Source organism: Leguminivora glycinivorella, chromosome 5 (genome assembly GCF_023078275.1).
Source record: "Leguminivora glycinivorella isolate SPB_JAAS2020 chromosome 5, LegGlyc_1.1, whole genome shotgun sequence".
NCBI lineage: Eukaryota > Metazoa > Arthropoda > Insecta > Lepidoptera > Tortricidae > Leguminivora > Leguminivora glycinivorella.
Window position 1 is genome coordinate 15,916,199 of NC_062975.1, and position 21,779 is coordinate 15,937,977.

Here is a 21,779-nt window from a genome sequence, read left to right on the forward strand (position 1 = left end):
GCCTTGCGGCCAACTTAGTCGAGTTTTATTTACATTTGGACCACTTACTTGTCTATTAACTAGTACTAGCAAGTTAAAAACTGGGTCGAGTGCTAACTAAAAAGAGTCAAATAAAAAAATAGTACCTACTGTATATTGGTATACTTTGATACCTATTGGTATACCCATATCTATAGAAGGTGGTGTGGTGGATATACAGTCGCTATCGGATATATCTGAGCGGCCGAGGCGCGCAAAAATATCTAAACACCCCTTATCGCCTTGACAACAGAGGCATGTTCAGATATTTGTAAGCATCTTGATTATCTTGACCACTCCGATCCGATATATCTGACGGGGATTGTAAAAAAACCCTCAGCAAAACCGAGGAATGTCCACGCAATGTTTTAGAAATACCGAAGCCGCGAACGCGAGTGTGGACTAGATACGCAGAAACAATCCACACTCGCGCGCGTATTCGGCGTGGTCCGCGAACGCGTGTGTGGATTCTTTCTGCGTACCTAGTCCACACTCGCGTTCGCGGCTTCGGTATTTCTAAAACAGAGCGGGCTATAGGAACAAGGAATGGTTCCTATTTTGCAATCTCTTTATTTGAAAGTTACAGAACTTTCAAATAACAGTACATTGGCATGCAAATATGTTTTCAGAAGCTCATTAGGGTGTGAAGTATTGCTTTCGTTGTTATTATGCAAATCGGGCACGGTTCTGGCAGCTTTCTTTGTTCGCCAACCGTGAGGAATTGTATCGGAGACGGTCAGAGGCACAGTCTGCCTAGCCACAGTATAATAAAGAGTACTATCGTACAGTATGGCCACTTCCGCTCCCCGCTAAAAGTGCCGCCCACCCCCGCTCGGTTACCTCACAGTTACCGCCTGTCAAAATCGCGAACAGTCGACCTGTCATATCTCACTCATACAAGCATGGTACGCGTTCACCTACACGAGCTTAGAATGTGTGATAGATTCAGATTCAGATTCAGATTCAATAATTTCATCATCATCATCATCATCACATCAGCCGAAAGACGTCCACTGCTGGACATAGGCCTCCCCCAAAGATTGCCACAATGACCTGTCCTGCGCCACCCGCATCCAGCGGACTCCTGCGACCTTCACCAGGTCATCAGTCCACCTTGTTAGGGGCCTACCCGCGGTTCGCCTTCCGGTACGCGGTCGCCACTCGAGAACCTTTCCGCCCCAACGGCCATCGGTTCTACGTGCAATGTGCCCCGCCCACTGCCACTTAAGTTTAGCGATTCGGAGGGCTATATCGGTTACTTTGGTTGTGTTGCGGATGGTCTCATTTCTGATACGATCTCGCAAAGAGACTCCTAGCATAGCCCTCTCCATTGCCCTTTGGGTGACCTTGAGCTTTCTTATGAGGCCCATTGTAAGCGACCACGTTTCAGTACCGTATGTCATCACTGGCAACACACACTGATCAAACACTTTCGTCTTCAGACACTGCGGAATATTGGACGAAAAGACGTATCGTAGCTTCCCGAACGCTGCCCAACCGAGTCGGATTCGACGATTAACCTCTTTCTCGAAGTTGGACCTACCTAATTGGATAACTTGTCCTAGGTATATATAATCGTCTACAACTTCGAGTGTAAAGCCTCCAATTGTAACGGGAATTGGTGCTACATGGGCATTGGAGATGATTTTTGTCTTATCCATGTTCATCTTAAGACCAACTCGCATGGAGGCTCTATTGAGGTCATCGAGCATCGTACTCAAGTCCTCCATGGTCTCAGCCAAGACTACTATATCGTCCGCGAATCGAAGGTTAGTGAGGTACTCACCGTTTATGTTGATACCTAGCCTTCTCCAATCCAGAGTCTTAAAGACATCCTCCAGTGCAGCGGTAAACAGCTTAGGAGATATGACATCTCCTTGCCTGACCCCTCGCTGCAACGGAATGGGCTTCGAGTTCTGGTCTTGGAGTCGGACTGACATAGTGGCGCTCTCGTACAAGCACTTCAGCACTTCGATATAGCGGTAGTCTACTTGGCACCGTTGGAGAGACTGTAGTACAGCCCAGGTTTCGATCGAATCGAAGGCTTTCTCGTAGTCCACAAACGCTAAACAGAGGGGCAGGTTATACTCTTCGGTCTTCTGTATAACCTGACGAAGCGTGTGGATGTGGTCTACGGTACTAAAGCCTCTTCGGAAACCGGCTTGTTCGGGAGGCTGGAAGTCATCAAGCCTGCGTGCGAGACGATTCGTAATGACTCTTGAAAACAGCTTATAGACATGGCTCAGAAGTGAAATGGGTCGGTAGTTCTTCAATAAAGTGTTGTCACCTTTTTTGAAGAACAGTATCACCACACCTCTGTGCCATGCCCTTGGCGTTCTCCCTTCTAGTACGACGGAGTTGAACAGCTTCTGAAGGGCCGTAAGGATCGGTTTACCACCCGCCTTCAGAAGTTCGGCTGTAACTCCATCTTCACCAGGCGCCCTGTTATTCTTAAGCTGTTTAAGAGCCATTCTAATCTCGTACAGGCTGATGTCCGGGATGTCTTCGGTATAGTGTCGGGTCAGTCTAGCTCTATGGTCTTCCGCCAGACCAACTTCGGGCCTGCTGGTTGACGTATATAGCTGTCCATAGAAGCTCTCTATCTCACTCAGGAGCTCAGGTTTGGATGTGACGATTCTACCATCCTCAGTTTTCAATTTGGCGAGCTGGCTTTGCCCAACAGACAGATCCCTTGCAAAAACTTTGGAGCCCTTATTCCGCTCTATGGCCTCTTCAATACATTTAGTATTAAATTGGCGCATATCGCGGGTGAGGGACTTAGAGATCTGCTTGTTGAGCTGCCGGTATAGAGTCGCGTCAGCTGAAGATTGTAGAACCATTTTACTCCTTTTTTCAATGAGTCTCTGAGTGGAGTCTGAGAGCCTTTTGGTCTTGTTTGTCCGTTGGGCCTTAAAAAACTTAGACCCAGCGCTATGGACAGCTTCCACAAACCCGTCGTTGAATTCGTCCACATCATCGCCTAGACAATCAAAACGGTTTTGGAGTTCCAGCTGAAAGCTTTCGGGGTTTTGTGTTTGGAGTGCAGGACGGAGCGTGGACTTCATCAGTCGAGAGCGTTCTAGCTTAGGACATATATTCAATGTGCCTCTTACCAAGCGGTGATCGCTTCCGATTTTGACCGTATTGATCACAGACACATCATTGAATATATGTCTCTTCGTCGACATGATGAAATCGATCTCGTTTTTAGTTACACCGTCGGGACTCATCCAGGTCCATTTTCTGTGCTCGCGTTTCTTAAAGAAGGAGTTCATCATATAGAGTCCCTCCTTCTCCAAGAAACCAGCCAGCAGATGCCCCCGGTGGTTCCGACTTCCAACTCCAAATTGCCCCACTCTCAGCTCGTCACCATCTTTCTTGCCTAGTTTCGCGTTGAAGTCCCCCATAACAACGGTGAAGTAGGTTTTGGAGCCATGCATGGCTTTTGAAATATGCTCGTACATAGCCTCCACCTCGTTGTCGGAGTGTGCCGAAGTCGGCGCGTACACCTGTATGATCTTCAACGAGTACCTCTCAGATACTCTGAGTATAAGGTACGCCACCCTAGGCGACACACTCTCGATCTTCACCACATTGTTTACGAGGGACTTGTGGACGATGAACCCGACACCTCCCTGGGACTGTTGGTCGCCCTCCCGGAAATAGAGCAAGTTCCCGGACTTTAGGATTATCGTGTCCTCACCCTCTCTTCGGACTTCTGACAATCCCACGACGTCCCAACGCAACTTGCTCAATCCTTCCTCCAGTTCCGCTAACTTTTCGTCAGTCCGCAGTGTACGCGTGTTGTATGTTGCCAGGGCCAAAGATTGTCGGTGGTGGTAGCCGGATCTTTGCCGGAGATTCTTCGCACCCCTGACCCCGCCAGTACCCTGACCGCTACCATGACCAGCGCACCGGCGGTCGCCGGAACCTCGGGGCCGTGGCTTACTTGTGTACATCATTTAGGGGGTATATGCCATAATCGCCACGCTTGGCAGGCGGGTTGGCGATCGCAGTATATTCCACCGTAGCTGAAGGGATGCTGCTGCCCATCCTCCGGTGCATTTGGCCGTAGTTTATTCAATAATTTATTCAATGGTAAACACAGTTAATATACATAAGTAAGTATTATATAAAATTCTAATAATTGATGAGATTTAAAAAAAATGTAACTCTGGTTTACTACGAAATGGTCCCGCCTCAGCATAAATGCTGACCCGGGGGTCAGCGCTGATCTTCCGGCGAGACCATGTTAGTGGGCCACGAACGCATCTGAACGACCTGCCCTTCTAAAACATGGATAGGAACGCGCCTCTTTCATATATTTGATCGCTAGTGTCCGAGGTGTGGCCTAGCTAAAGTCAAATCGTTAACACTTCGTGGTAAACGAAGCGCGACTACCTACCTACCTACGTAGCCAAATGCATAAACTTTAACGATAATATATTTATCGCAGTTATCTCTATCACTGTATCACTCTTCCTTATTGACGCGACTGAGCCAGACTGCGGTTTCGATAGTCGTCTAGGTCGTCAACGATTATCATTTAGACTAGGCCGGCTGGTTCTGTCACGCTAAGTGCGTTTTCACATTATCCGATCCTATATCGGATGATTCGGATGTCGGACCGATATCCCATACATTACAGGGTGCGTAGCCGAATGGCACAAACGCTCACGAAACGCTCACGAAACGAAACGCTAGTAGATATCTATCTCTATCGCTCTTGCATATTGGCGCGACAGAGCCCGACTAAGTGGCGCGGCGTTTCGTTTTCGTTTGGCGTCAGAGAAATGCCATTCGGCTACGGGGCCTGGCGCTATCTTGGGTTTTTTCTACTAAAATCTTTCCGACATCCGATATCGGATCGGATAATGTGAAAACGGGCTAAAACGGAAGAGCAATAGTAAAAGATTACCATACACTAGGGAGCGTGAACGATTGCCACTTCGGCTAGGCCGGCTCGTCAAATCGCTATAGCATAGCTTGTGCTAGCGGAAAATACTTAGGTACTTATTTCACTGGGCAGTACCAGACATAGAGCGTATCTTTTTAAAAGTTACGAATTTAAACGAATTGCCATTAAGTAGGAAAAAAGTACACACGTTAGGAAATTCTAAGGTTTTCATTCTCATTCGCAGTTTCACTTAATGATCCCAGTGCCGATGCACAAATTCCTATAAAAATACCTAATTGGCTTACCGATACGTAATATATATAGGTACCTACAAACGAAAACTCACGCCTGTATACGTAAAAGGGGTAGGCAGATCATATGAAACTGCCACATTTAGCATTTAAGGGGGGTACAGTCACCGGCATAAATAAGTGATGATTTCTGTACCTTGTCGCTTTTAATCGTTTGACAATTTCGTATGACATTTGACACACAAACAAGAGTTAACAAGACGTTAATGTGACAAGGTATAGAAATCATCACCAGAGGGCGGAATTTCTCATGACAAAATTGACAAAAATCAAACGTCAATAAGAGTTGGAACGTTAAATTTTATCGACATTTTCAGCTATCGATAAATTCATTCAGCTTTTACGTTTCTGACTTTAACATTGACCTCTGATTAGCCATTCGACCATTTGATTTTGACCTCTTTGATTAGATTAAACCTAAATTGTATGACATTTGATTACCATTTCTGTCACTAAGTACCTAGTCCTTTTGCAACTAATTCACATTTGAAAATAATGGTTAATGCAAAAGTAAAAACAGTCAACAAATGGATCAAGAAGTATTATTGTCTTACTTACGACGAAAACAACTCGACAATATACTGATAATTTCAGTTTAATCGATAGTCGATAAAATTTAACGTTCCAACTCTATTAACGTTTGATTCTTGCCATGAGCAATTCCGCCCTCTGATCATCACTTATTTATGCCGGTGACTGTACTGTGCACCAGTGACAGGATCAGAGGACAGGATATTGCCAGCCTACGCCTTCAGCTGTTACATTCGTTTTAAAATTACGCGTTCTTCGCCAGAATAATGTTTCTCATCAACAGAACAATGACAATGGGAGACTATTCATTATAATAAATAGGTACAAGTCGTCGAGTTGCGGAAACCAAGTCCGCGTCTACCTATATGTACAGTCACCGGCATAAATAAATGATGATTTACGTACCTCGTCAGCTCGTCACATTAAAATCTTGTTTGAAATGTCATACGAAGTTGTCAAATGATTAAAAGCGACAAGGTACAGAAATTATCACTTATTTATGCCGGTGACTGTACAATCGTTCAACAAAATAACTAACTCTATCTAAACTAAGTTATATTTATTTGACCTTTCATTGAAATAGAAATCGTGTAAGCTATTAGTGATATCAAAGATATATAAAACTCCGTATAGACAGATAAAGTTTAAGAAAAAAACGTACCCCAGTACCATACAGAAAAAGCTACGGTGACCTAGATGGCGTTACACCTTTGGGGGACGCTCAGCTAGATGGCGCTAATATTAATATGTATTTGATATTTTAATACATATCGAGCTAAAAATATGGGCCAAATTGTCAAAACTGAGGTTCGAAAGTTTTAAGCCTTTGTCAAGAGATGGCAGTCTATGCACTGTGATTACACATTTTACTTCGACAGTAACTCTCTATAATACTCGATCCTCTTTGGTGATATGTTAATGTAATTACATGAAAGGGAAATGGAAAACGACTTTAAAGACTTGAAAAGTATTAAAATTACCGCTAGAACCACCAGGTCATCAACTAGGTACATGTTGTCCTGTGCTGACCTGCAGTGACTGGGGGCGTACATTGACCGATTGGGGTCATATTTATCTGTTAGGTACTAACCTTTTCCGTAGGTACTGTCACTCTTTTGGCTATGTTTAAAACTTGATTTTTCTCTTTCAAAATATTAATATTCTTTCGTACAATCTTTCGATCATTAGCTTAATAAACCCCATATAATTACTAAGTAGTTTTCCCTCACAGGAGTCACAGGGGATCCCAATTATCCCCAGGAGTGGAATCCCTTGCCGGCGTCTATATTTCCCAATTCATAATTAAATATAATCCGGCAACTTTCAAATCAAGGGTGGTCAATCAATCGTAGGTCACGTCTTTGCCTCGACTAGTCTGTGACCATTAGTAAGCCCATTACAAAACAAAAGTTTCAAGATCAAAATCATAGCCTAATCAAAGAATCTAGACTAACTAACTCCATTCTTCAGACGATTGTTGCCGATCGTAATTTAAAAGCCATCAAAGACAGTGTAGAACTGTAGATAAATGATGTAATGTACTGTAACTGATTAGGATTACTAGTGTATTGTTTCGTTTTTGCCACCAACAGTTAGACCAGCTGACCATGAAGTGGTATAGTATAGATTCTACTGGAATCAGTCCGTGTTCAATCGAGTCTATTTTCATTTGAAACGCGAGTGAGTCGAGTCGAGGTAACTGGGACCGAAGTAACGTGACCTCTCGTAATTAAGCTACTTTGGACTAAGCTACTAAGGAACAAATCAAATTATATAATTTTGATATTTTTTATTTGTTATTTAATTTAAAAGTGGTCACACTTATATTCTTATATGAAAAGGTAGAGATGGAGAAGTGGCGGACTAGAAGAGAGGCCTATGCTCAGCAGTGGGCGATAAAAGGCTGATATGATAATGAAGATGATGATGCTTATTTTATACCGGGCGTCCGGGGTAATGTATGGTGAGCAGTGCACTTGGTTTCCTTTTGACGTATTTCAGGTTTTAGTGTACCTACCTCTATATTTTTTCAAAAAATATTCGCCTAAAATAAGAAGGTATATACCTACCTAAAAAAATGAAAAGAAGTATTTTTAAAGCACCTTGGTGATTGATTAAAGTCCGCATTTACTAACAATACAAGGTGACACCCATATTTTGTTTGACATGTCACGGAACGGAATATTTTAACGACCTTATAATTATTTTTGTGGTAAATGTAATGTAGCATTTGAATTTTAACATGTTTGAAATTGAAATACCTAACATTAATGCTGTCGATAAATTGTCTTAATGAAACATTAAATACATATGGAATTAAAATACTATACTTAATAAAATTAATAAAGAATTTATTCTTAATAATTTAACATGACTACAAAGTTTTAGTCAAGAATTAAATAAATGTTAGAACGTAAAAGGCATAATACATATATGTTTGTGTGCTACTCTGCGGCGGCGCCACCTTAATGAAATTCAACTAATTATATGTTAAAATGATGTTCGTAAGACGTACAGTATGTACGTGTAATGTTATGACTGTACCTATAGGTATAGGTATAGCTATAGCGGGAAATGAAATAATGGGCTTTTATTGTGGCGCCGCTGTAGAGCATGCTCTGCAGCGGCGGCACTCAGTTCTCATAGATAGAAATTACATCATCTACTTTTTTCTTATGGAAATTGATGTACCAATGCTGTTTATTATGTACGTATGGAAAAAATCACTATAACTTAGTAAATTTATGTACTTTCAGTAATTCCGCATTCCACCTGAACGGTATGAGATAGTATGTAAGGAGGTGTACCTACGGGTAAGCGAGAGGGAGATATATTCCTTCCGCGCTCGGCGCGATTTGCTCTGGGTTTCAATAATTATTATTAAATTTATGCCCCTGTTGTACACTCTGCTTTTCACTTCGATTGCGAGGAATTAATTATATTTTTCTCGGCAATTTACACCACGAAATTATCGTAAAGCGAAAGAACATAATACATAACCAACTCCCGCCAACTTTTTTTTTCAACATGTAATCAGAGTTTCAGACGCTTGGTTTTTTGCCAAGTCAAAAATTTTTTTAACGATAAGTAATCGAATCTTATTTTATTTGATTTACTGAATTTAATGACAGAAAATACGGAATTCTAATAAATTGTAGCAAAAATAAAATTGTGCAATATGTTTTAACTGTTTGTCTCTTGAGTTAGTTAACTGTTTGTGATTTGACTTGGCAAAAAACCAAGCGTCTGAAACTCTGATTACATGTTGAAAAAAAAAGTTGGCGGGAGTTGGTTATGTATTATGTTCTTTCGCTTTACGACAATTTCGTGGTGTAAATTGCCGAGAAAAATATAATTAATTCCTCGCAATCGAAGTGAAAAGCAGAGTGTACAACAGGGGCATAAATTTAATAATAATTATTGAAACCCAGAGCAAATCGCGCCGAGCGCGGAAGCGCGGGAAGGAATATATCTCCCTCTCGCTTACCCGTAGGTGCACCCCCTTACATACTATCTCATAACGTTCAGGCGGAATGAGGAATTACTGAAAGTACATAAATTTACTAAGTTATAGTGATTTTTTCCATACGTACATAATAAACAGCATTGGTACATCAATTTCCATAAGAAAAAAGTAGATGATGTAATTTCTATCTATGAGAACTGAGTGGCGCCGCTGCAGAGCATGCTCTGCAGCGGCGCCACAATAAAAGCCCATTATTTCATTTCCCGCTATAGGTACAGTCATAACATTACGCGTACATACTGTACGTCTTACGAACATCATTTTAACATATAATTAGTTGAATTTCATTAAGGTGGCGCCGCCGCAGAGTAGCACACATATGTTTTATGTGTATCGTTATTATAAATATAATAAAATGCATATTTTTTTATTACACTTCAGTGCTATACGTGATACCTTCTCGTAAACTGTCATTAATATTTTTCTATATATGTATTATGTCAGAATCGTAATCGGATAGTAATAATAAATAATTTTAACCTCCGATCGTTACAGATTAAAAAAAAACGTTGGGAATTTTGAAGTCAAGGTATACGGGATTGGACAAAATGAAAATGAATTAGGTACTTGAATTAGATACCTGTGGGGCCTGTAGCATACACGTTTAAACACCTACGCGCCAACTCCGCTAGATGAAGCGTTTATGAGGATTGCAAGTATAGCGACAGAGGGCCCTAATCATCGAAATTTATAATAAGGATAAGCACGACCAACCAAAGCTTTACCGACAAATATGTAAATATGACGATGAATTAAATTTAAACACGACTAGTAGTCGGGCACTTTCGCGAGTAACAATCACCATTTTTCTAACGTCGTAGGTAAATTGTATGTTTTTCCTACTCAGAATCACGATCTTTCTCGATTTAGGACAGAAAACAAGGGACAAAAAATGGTCCTTATTTTTATTTTTTATTTTGCATACTTTCCACTTTGTAACCGCTGTACAAAGTGTTTGAAAAATGTTAACAAAGTGGAAAAAATAAATTTTAGGACGCTTTTTTTACCTAGTAGGATCGAAAGGGCTGATTCAGAATCAGTAGGACAAACATTAAAATCTATTTTAGAAAAAAAAGTGTTTCAAATTTTTTTCGCCAAAATGCCCAGGAATGAATTGCGAATTCTCTCTTGGCACGAGAGTCGTACGACAATTTTCAGTACCTTGAAGTTTCGACTTGACATGAAACGTACTAAGTACTTTGCAAACTTTGCAATATGTACTGAAAAAATAGCAGTCATACGAACGCTAATAATGTTATCGAGAGTCTTAGTTGCCTTATTTGCTCCGTCTAAGGGCTGTGATCTGTGTGGCGTACTTTCACTACGCATCCCGACCTCGGCTCAGTTTGGGTTTGGGCTGCTCAGTGAAAGCGACGATACAATGGCCTTTGACCCTATAATGGAATATAGACCCAGTAATGGCCATTTCGATTTGTGGTTAAATTTGACCATAGAGACCACAAATAGCTATTGCTTGGTCGTGACAATGCTTACATTACAATACTTATTGTGGTGTTTTGTTTTGTAATTTTCTTATGTTATATACCTGTAGGTAGAGTAAGTATGTGTGGAAAGTGAAGAGTCGCTAGTCGTTGAGTTAGGCAAACCACATATTGTACGACTCATCAGTCCATACAGATAAATAGATATATACATATCTATGTATCTCATACATATCTATTATCTTCTCTATCCTATCTAGATAGAAGATAAAATAAATATTACATACATACATACATACAATCACGCCTGTGTCCCATGAAGGGGTAGGCAGAGCACATGAAACTACTCAAGTTTCAGTGCCACTCTTGGCAAATAAGGGGTTGAAAGAAAACGAAACTGTGACATTTGAGTGACAGGTTGCCAGCCTCTCGCCTACGCCACAATTTAATCCATATCCCACAGTCGACTTCTGCGACACCCACGGGAAGAAAGGGGGTGGTGAAATTCTTAACCCGTCACCACACGGGATAAATATTAGACGTAATTAAACCATACTAATGTTATGAAACTCGCTTTGATCTCCTTCATTAGTTAATTACTTAGGTATTTACTGGCCCATCGAATTTGAATGGTTTTCATTATGTAGAGATATAGCATCACTATTTTGTTTTAAGGATATGGCCATCAAACGAGCGGACTAAGGGCCTTATCACACTTGCGATTTGCGAGCGAGTTGAAAGCGATGCGAGCGCGCAGCGAGTTCGCAGCCAGGATGTAACTATTTCGTCGCGAGTGCGCAACGATTTCGCCGCTGCGCATTCGCCGCGAGTGCGCAGCGTGTTCGCCGCGAGTGCGCAGCGTGTTCGCCGCGTCTAGAGTCGAGACGTCATGCGAGAGAGGTCAATTCTCCGTACAAACGCTCTCGACTATTTCCTCCCTGGTTTGAAGATAGAGCAATGATTTTTTCAACACAGATTATTATGATTTTTTATCTGTGTCGGACCGTTTTGATTTTTATGCTATTTTATTTTAAAAGACGCTAGAGCCAATCAAACATTTCTAAAAACGGCCTTTTTCAATATGGCTCAAAAAAAGGTGTGATACACAAGATCGGTAACAATTAGCCAAAAAATCTAAACGGTCCGACACAAATTATTTCATTGTTATTCAGATTCTCAAATTTCCTTCCGTTTAAACAAGTTTTGAAGGAGGAAACAGTCGAGAGTGGAACCTCGATTTTAAAGATTTTTTCGCAATTTCTTTTAACTGAGTTTTCTTAAGGAGATTTTTTTTCGATAAATCTAGTTAATAACACTAGTATATTTAACTGAAATTACCAAATTGAAAGGGGGACTCCTTTACATTTTAGCATTTTCGCGCCCGTAGCGTCTTATTTGGCGACCGCAAAGTAAGTATCAAAAACCGCAATTACTGCAACGTAATACCTACACTTTTCTATTTTGATTAATTTATAAGCAGAATCGGTGATATATGCGATAACGTGGCAAATCTTACATAATGAGCGAGTCTCGTAATAGTGCTACCGGTTTATTATTATTTATCACTTTTCACTTTTCTTCCGAATTAGACTATACTGTGTAGGTACTTGCATTGTAATTAGGGATTGCCATCCGGTCCGGCGGATCCGCTAATCCGTTCGGATCTGGGTACGTAGCCGAATGGCACAAACGCTCACGAAACGCCCACGAAACGATACGCTCGTAGATATCTATCTCTATCGCTCTTGCGTATTGGCGCGACAGAGTCAGACTACCTTTCGCGGCGTTTCGTTTTCGTTTCGCGTCGCAGAAGTGACATTCGGCTACGGCACATGGTACGTTTTCATGCTACCGGATCCGGTAAGATTCACCGGATATCGGTAGCCACCGGATTGGGGACAGAATCCGCTCGGATGGAGCCGGATTGAAATCCCTAACTTACAATTTATTTGTTTACTTAGGAGCTGATTAAAACGTGCACAATATGTTTAATCACACAATAATAGTTATAATTTATAATAAAAGTAAGCACATGAATTTAATATGTTCGATGGAAATAAATGACCGCTAAACATTCCAATAATATGATTATGAATTGCCGTGTGACTTGAGTTCAACTACTTTATCGGACATCTTCTGATTGCTTCAAAATACAATTTTGCGGTTTTAAATTGAAATAACATATAATTATGTATATGTATTTCAATTTGTTTTGTACACAGCCTACATCCCTGTGAAAGACCGTGAAAAAAATTAGTAACTTTTTGTAATCAAATATTTACTTGATAATTTGCCTACATCTCGATTTGATAATAGTTATTTGTTATACTGTGAAAGACCGTGAAACGAAAGCGAGTGGTTCGAGAATTAGTAACTTTTTGTAATCAAATATTTACTTGATAATTTGCTTCCACAATGATTACTTGTTTCTCGATTTGATAAAATTAAATTGCTCTACTAAGTATCTACTAAGTATGTATCATTGAAGATTGGTTTTAGTCAGAATGTTTAAAATGTCAGCACATACATTGATAAGCCTGTCATCTGCATATACATTATTTACACAAGTTTATATGGCCAGGTACTTAATTAATTATGACATTTTATTATGATCATCTAGCTGTCAATAAGAAATAATGATTTGTGTTTGAAAGCTGCCTGTCTGATGCTCAAATCAGTTTCATTAATTGTCACGGCATAATAATTTCGACGATATAAAAAAACATTTGCTTGTCGCTTAGGCTGCGGACTGGGTGCAAGCGGTTAGCGGTAAATCAAGGTCGTTAAGGTGCAGTGGGGCTGGTTTACCAGCAGAGTTTTCAATGAGAAACAATATGTTACATTACGGTTGCCAAAAATGTTAGACCTTTTCTTATGTGTTTCATAATTTTAAAGGCCGATTTATTTGTTTAAAAAAATACGAACGTATAAAAATATGGCTGTTGCTTCTGGTTCTGGAAATGCGACATTTAATTTTTACCTTTTTGTTAAAACTTCCAAATAATTACCTACATAAAGCCCTCTAGAGCATCACGGACGCATAAAATACAGCCCACATATTCGCACAAAATGTATGCTCAATGCTCAATTGCTCAATGAGAGTGAGTGAAGACCATACTTTTGGTCGAGTGAATGTACGAATGCCCTTAGTTTCCGCTCACGCTTTTCGTCCAGTCCACAGCCTTATAACCGTGTGAACCGTGACCCAAAATCTCTTTTTTTTATATGTATTCTAAGAATTTAAACGACAAGTAATTTTTAACACGCTTTTGCGAGTTGGTAATCGGATAATTGGTTTTATTTTATCTAATTAACACTAATCTGACTCGTAAACTAAAAGTACTTTCGTGTTGAGTCGTTGACTATTTATAGGTTACCTACCTACTTACCGATGGAGTTTTTTCATTTTAATTTTCGTTAGTTAAGGTAACTGTACCATATTACGGGAACTTAAGACGTTTCCTACTTTGAGTGAGGATTGAAAAAAAAATGCGAAGTTTGTAGTCGTGTTAACTATTTTATTTTAAGGATAAGTCTTCTACGATGGATTTAAGACCCTACTTTGCATCGTAACTTCTAATTTATAGAAATTACCGTTGTTTTACTAAACCCTTAGTTTGCCCATTATTCCGGGATACAATTTTGGTATGGCTCTAATTCCGGGAGTCGTTGTACGTTATTACGGGATATCTTTAAAGGCCCCATTGTTGAAGCATAATGTAAAAAACGAATTAAAAATATTGTTTACATAAATATATAATGCACATATCGTTTTGATAGATGCTTATACAGAGTGTATTTTTTATAATTGGCAATGTTTTGATGGACTGGGATGGGATGGAAAATTTTCGGTATAACGACGATATAACGATTGTATGATATAACGACAGGGTGTTTTAAGTTTTACTGTCTGTCTGTCTTAGGCATCGCTTTCGAATGGATGAACCGATTTAGATTAGTTTTTTTTTTTCGTTTGAAAGCTGAATTAATCGAGAGTGTTCTTCTTAGCCTTGAAAATCGGTTTACAATGTCGGGGGTTTTTCACTCTAGAAGCTACTGCCGGTTATAAAAATTACATACTCGTGAAAATTTCAGTTTTTTGGTACTGGTTACGTTATTCAATATATTATGTATTATATAAATAAATAGTACTCAATAAATGAATATTATAGGCCTTTCTTACACAGATTGACTGTCCGACCAATACTACTCCGACCAGTACTATTTTATATTTGTATATGTCTATCCTATTATGTATTGTCCTCATGTAAATTTTAGCTTTATAGTACTAATGATAATTGAACTAAATCGTAGACAGACTGACGGACAAACCGATATGCGGTATAAAGATTTTTAGCTAACTAAGGAAGTTTAAAAACATAATAGCCGGGTCTCTGTACCTTATTTTATGAGTTTATATATTTTAATATACTTTATATAAGTATACCGGAATAAGATTCACTCATATAAAGTCGTGTACTTAATTACGGCAGTCAAAACAAAGGCTATATTAAAAGACCAATAAGATTTTTTTCTTAGTATATTGGAAGAATTTATAACAATTATACTCAAAACATCGAAATAAATAACTTTGTGATTTAATTTTATCAAATAAAACAAATTTAATGTCCATGCCACACTCCAATATTTCGGACGTATTACTCAACGAGTATACATTTTGTACTCAATTGTGAGATTAAAATCAAAAAAATATTTGTACCATAATTATGTCACTATAATCTGTAATCTTTACTTAATGTATTTACATCAAATATATAAATATACTTAACCGCAAATAGTAATAGAACATAAAAACATTACGGACTGTATTCCGTGATACTCCCGCAATTATGTACACCGCGTCAAAATGGTGTACATTATTCCGGGAGCGGGTATTTTAATTAAAATATGCTTTAAATTAATTTGAAAAGATGATATACATGTCTTTTAATAACTATAAGACAATTATGATACAAATTTAATATAAATAAACTTACCCGCATCACAGTAAACCCTTAAGAAGTTCCGCTGCCGCGTTAAGCTCACCGTCAAACACGCCCATAGAAACCACTGCGTGGTTGCGACTGACGCGTTTGGAGGTACCTCACGGCTTCAAAAGATATGATACATATTCGAAAATCGACTTTTTCGGTTCTATTTGATGTATAGTTAATAAAATACTGCATTAAATTAAGATTTTACTGATAGTTTCCTTATTTTGTGACAAAAAACAAAGTATCCCGGAATAATGTACCACATTTTACTATCCCGGAATAGTGTACAGTTACCTTAATGTCTATGCTGCCTGTACCTACAGACAATACAACTTGTATGTTCTTAATGTAGGTACTGATAGTATAACCTGTAATTGTTGACCTAAAAGATCTTTCTGCATTTTATGGCACAATAAAACTTACATGTCAATGTTAACTAGGCAACATTTACGCCGATATTGCTATATAAATAAAACATTATTAATAATTCATGTTTACGTATCGACATAGGTACTTATTCGTGCATTATTTAACTACCGTTAATGGTAAAATGAGGTTAATTACTTTATATTAAGTATTGTGCATGGAAATTGGGATGGGGACGGTGTTTCCCGATCCTATTAATGAGTTGACCATAAATATACCTACGTCATGTACTTTACCCATTTAATTATGTTCCATCGGTAAATTCTATGCAAAACCTAATTTTTAATTCGGTTATAAATTTTCATATTCATATTTATTGACATTGCACATATACATTACACGTCAGAAACATAAACATTCATTAAACTAAGTAATTCATATTACTCTAAGAATTAACTTATAATATTTATAAATGTGTTCAATGTAAAACCTTATCCATAACCACTAATATTATAAATGGGAAAGTGTGTGTGTCTGTTTGTTTATTCGTCTCACGGCAAAACAGAGCGACGAATTGACGTGATTTTTTAAGAATGACATAGGCATATCTCCCCCCTCGAATTTAACGCGAGTGAAGCCGCGGACAACAGCTGATATCAAATAAATAAGGTCCATTTGGTCGGTCAGGTAGTTGAATATGTACCAATTCCAATCAGGGGCAACCCGTCAACCGTTACCTCGGCTGCACTTTCGTAAAACTTTAGCCTGATTAGCAAATGTATCACGTATCTATCGATACGGTGTTTCATCATCCTGGCGGTTTTATTGTTCGGTATCGCAACGCGAGTAGTTCAGGCATTACAATGAGCCCTTAAGCTAGGGATAGACTGGGTGACAAATACTTCATGTTGTCAGATTTCGCTTTATGTTGCCAAATAAACTGTGGAATGAATTGTCGCCAGCGGTATGTCCTGCTCGATACGACCTTCAAGAAAAGAGCGTACTTACATCTGAAAGGCCGGCAACGCACCTCCAACACTTCTAGTGTTTCGGGTGACCATGGGCAGCAGTAATCGCTTACCATCAGGCTCAAAAAAAAAGATAAAGCGAAGTCCGACAACGTCGTGCTACATCAGGGTACGTCGCCGAATGGCACAAACGCTCACGAAACGAAACGCTAGTAGATATCTATCTCTATCGCTCTTGCGTATTGGCGCGACAGAGCCAGACTACCTTTCGCGGCGTGTCGTTTTCGTTTCGCGTCGCAGAAATGCCATTCCAACATTGGTCGCGTAGCCTATCTCGGACTTAAAGCTGGGTCGACATATGCGGGGGCTCAATTTTCTATGACAGTTGAAGCGCTGGGAGCTCGGTCTCGAAGTCGGTACGGTTTAATTGGATCCGTGAATGATATATCCTATAATATAAGTGCCATGTGCTGGTGTTAGACTCTATACGACCAATTATATCGACCTTAATGAACCCGTTAATGGTTTAAAGGTTAATGTCATTAACCAGTCAATCTGTGTAAGAATGTCCTATAATATTTATTTATTAATTTATTTATTAATCATTAAAATGCGTTTGCTTTTATGGCCGTTTTGTATTTATGCTGATTAGAAACCAAAATTAGGTAATCTGTATATTATAACTCATAAATAACAAATGACGTATTTTAAGCATCCGGAGATTCAGGTTCTTCTGTCACTTTTACTGAGCATAAGCGTGAGCGAGAGACTGCAATAGATAGATAGAATACTCTTTATTGGCACATCTCAGTACAAAATACCTACAGCATGTGTCTTGGATTTTTAACAAGTTCGTGACTTTTTGCTATCAAGTGAAAGGCAAGATAATATCAGGTTTCAAATGAATGAAGTTACTAAAAATATACCTCAGGATTTCTAATTAGATTATTGGCGGCCGTATCGTGAGATTCGTGACCCTTTCAATTGATTTAGTTCTAACTTACCATAAACAATTAATATGGATACAGGATACAGCGTTACGTATAGCTCGATCACGCTAATCAACAACAATACGTCATAAATGGTGATAGACGATATATTTATCTACTCTACCTATATGATAAACAGTGAAATGAATTAGTTATTTAACACTTTCAATGAGAGGTTCCCAATTTGTACACAAATAGCGAAAGTGCCAAAAGCAAAGAAACCAACGCCTTATTAGCACCTTTTGAGTATATCCCATAACATGAACCAATTTACAATATAATTATTATGTAGATTAATGATGAAATTATTAAATATAAAGTTAATATAATATTTGTGTCGGAAAAACTATCGGAAGAATTTAACAAAAATTATAAAAAAACCAAGTGTGCTGAAGCGATCAAAGCAGCTGTGATTTTGCCTAATTTCAATCAATGTCAACAAATAAAGCAGCCGGAATGCATGGAGGACATTTGTACTCACTACTCAGCCACGGTCTTTCGACATGAGGAAATGACTCAGAAAATTTAAGGAGTGACTTGACTTGACCAGTCTTCGTATCCGTATTTACGATGTGACATAACCAATTGTCGCACAATCGATTAAATAATCGACTCAACATAAACGCACATGTATCCCTAACTTTAGCTAGTACCTACATTCTTGGTATCTCATGCTCATGGGACTAACTAGCCTAAAAAGTGGGCATACAGGCAAGTAGGCCGGCCCGTGCCGTGGGAGGAATTATGTCTGTCGATTGTTTCTACGAGACACGAAAGAAATAAAGGCCATTCGGCTGTCGTGTATTGGTTACGGTACCGCTGTCTTATTGCTAGACCTTATTCCAAAGATATAAAGCCCAGTAAAAATTAATTAGGCAACAATATTGCAGTACATTCACTGCAATTCCTTCTCGAATATCCAATTGGACGTCTGACACGCTTTAAAGCCTAACTAGTAGAGTTGTTTTTCAAGTTTTTGAGCGGTTCAAGAATATTTTAACATGCTGATTTGTACTTAATTCATGTTGGTTTTTACTGGTGATTGTTTCGATTGTGTTTACCGAGGTAATCGAGTTTTCTGAAATAATTGAGCACGGTTTATGTGGCTGCGTTGGATGAAAAACGTACTAAGTGAAGTCAAGTTTTACCGCGTCTTGTTTGTATGTGTTTCGAACATTTTAACGTCATGTTCTGTGTGCCCTTTGCTAATTGTTTTGTGACCTTAATTACATGTTTTCCATGACATGTACAATTGTACACGATGCTGGTGCTGAAATAATAGGTATCATTGTCATTGCATATGTAACAAACGACGAACGATGACATCAAATAAGTAGGGCACGGGTAGCATGGTCGCGCGACAGACGATAAAATATCAGGCCATCTCAAGCGCACTATCAGTAAGTGTGATAGGGAAGGCCAGATGTTTTATCATTTATCGCGCGACCATACTTGCCTGCCAGCCCTTTACAAACCAAGATTACAAATATACACGACATTATTTTCATTGTCATAGAGACGAGTAAAATATTTTTGGCATGTTGGTTTGTAAAGGGTGTTTGTGAATTAGACCGTATAGCCAACGTCAAAAATAATACACAAGAATAAGTATTTCTCCCGTTTATTCCCGTGGGTGTTGTAAATTTGGCTATGGAATATGGGATAAAATATGGTGTAGGCAAGAGGCTGACAACATGTCACTGTCATGTCACAATTTTCGTTTTCTTTCAACCCCTTTTTTGCCAGGAGTGGCACTGAAACTTGAGTAGTTTCATGTGCTCTGCCTACCCCTTTATGGTATACAGGCACTAGGCATAATTGTATGTATATGTGAAAACAAATCAAAACTGACGCTTTAAAAAGCCGCTGCATTATTTTCCTTATAGATAAATTACTCATTAGAAAATATTAGGTTACCATAAGTTGACTAAGTATTTAAACCTTGTCACTTTGACATACATTTTCCATGTCGAATACTAGTGCAGCGTCGAGCAATAGTACCTTCACCTTACCTACCTATTCCACAAACAATGTCCTACGTACTTAAGGTATAAAACCAGATATACAACCTGTTGTATGAGAAAGGTTATCCAGTGCAGCTTAACGTACCTTCATGGAACATAACTGTCATTGCGTTTGTCTTGTATTTACTTAATTACTTATTACCTACGTAGAATACTTAGCATCTTAAATATATTTTATAAGTAGTTAGGAACACGGCATTTTTATCAACTGTAGGTACCTGCCCTAAATATTCGCGGGAAAATAAAATTCTGTCGCAATTTCTATTTACAGTTACAAACATTGTTTTATCGGTATCGAGTACTATTATCAAACAAATACTAGTTTACACCAAACACAGAAGTTTTATATAAATATAATTATTTCAAAATTATACTGCGACTCCTATTTAATAAAAAAAACAACGGGACATACTTAATAAACCAATTATAGTAACGCACGAAATATTTATACAGAATTAACTTTAAAATACAGCCTTACAGTTATTCCAATGCCGTTGCCGCTTCCCCGTTCCACTGAGTAAACTTTCTACTAAAATAACACAGCACAGTATTTTTATCAAAACCGTTTCACACGTAAAATGAACAGATCCTCCGGTGCATTCACAAAACGCAGCGTCAAGACAAAATCTTGTGTGCGCGCGCGCTTTTCCGCGTCAGCGATCCAACTGTGCTGGCGCAGAGAAACTTTAGAGAAAAGGTGGTGCGTTCCAATCGCTGCCAAGCCGTGTTCAGCGATGCACTCAAAAGCAACCAGTATAACAGCCGCCTTAACATCTGTAAGATTACGTAGCGCACTTTACACTAGCTAGTTAGCCTTTTTAAAGAGGTAAGCGATGGAAACACTCAGCCCCCTCTGTAGCCGGTTACATCAATGCTCGTCACCGGTATACCACGGATTAACTTTAGCAACGTCGCCACTTCCGCTTTCCGCTTCGTAACGACGTAAACAGCAAAGTAGTAACCAGTAAGTAAACAGTAAAGACAGTAATTGCCTAATTGTGCTGGATTTAACTAAATAGAGGCTTCTAGATCACCAAGTCTTACGAAACAGTGATAAGTACAGTACCCACATAATTTTGATGTGATGAGTTCCCCGATATTACAGATCGTAGAGCAAAAAACATCAACGAACGTTTAGCCGCCAGACCTGCACTTCGTTTTGCATATAGATCATTCCTAGTTTTTCATGGGGTTCTTCATCAATAACTGATACAAAAATCAAAACAAATCACGTTCGCCTATCTTTATATGTAACTAAATATAGATACAGTGACAGTACTCGTACAAAGACAGCTAACACTCCTATGGTTTAATAGAGCTAATACCAAGTGAATTTTGTATCTTGTGCTGGTGACCTGGTGCAGGGAGCGATTCCTGACATTTTCGAAAATTCACACCTACTTTAAAATTAACACCTACGATTATTGAAATTCCAATGAGCGCATTTATTAAAAGTTATGTAGAGCCAGGTGTGAAATCCTTAGCAAATTCACCCAAATTATAGGAACCTAATAGCAAATTCGTGGAGGCGATCAGTGAAGAAGCAGGCTAGGCAAGTGGACTAGGCTGGAAGGATCTTGAATAAGTCGCCCAGGATCGTGAAAAGCGAGAGATTCTTCTAAAGAGCCCTATGTCCCTGATGAGGGATAACAGGATCACATCATCATCAATAGCAAATTCGAACTTTACTTGTAATGTATGACTCGGGGGACG

At 39.0% G+C, this 21,779-nt stretch overlaps 1 protein-coding gene across 1 annotated transcript in view; it reads right to left on the reverse strand.

The window, feature by feature from the left end:
- The window catches only part of LOC125226102, a 61,809-nt gene extending 41,073 nt beyond the window's left edge, over positions 1-20,736 (reverse strand). The window contains exon 1 of the mRNA XM_048129961.1: positions 20,545-20,736. The gene's annotated coding sequence lies outside the window, so the exon portion shown is untranslated. The remainder of the gene's footprint in view (positions 1-20,544) is intronic.
- Between the last annotated feature and the right edge of the window lie 1,043 nt (positions 20,737-21,779).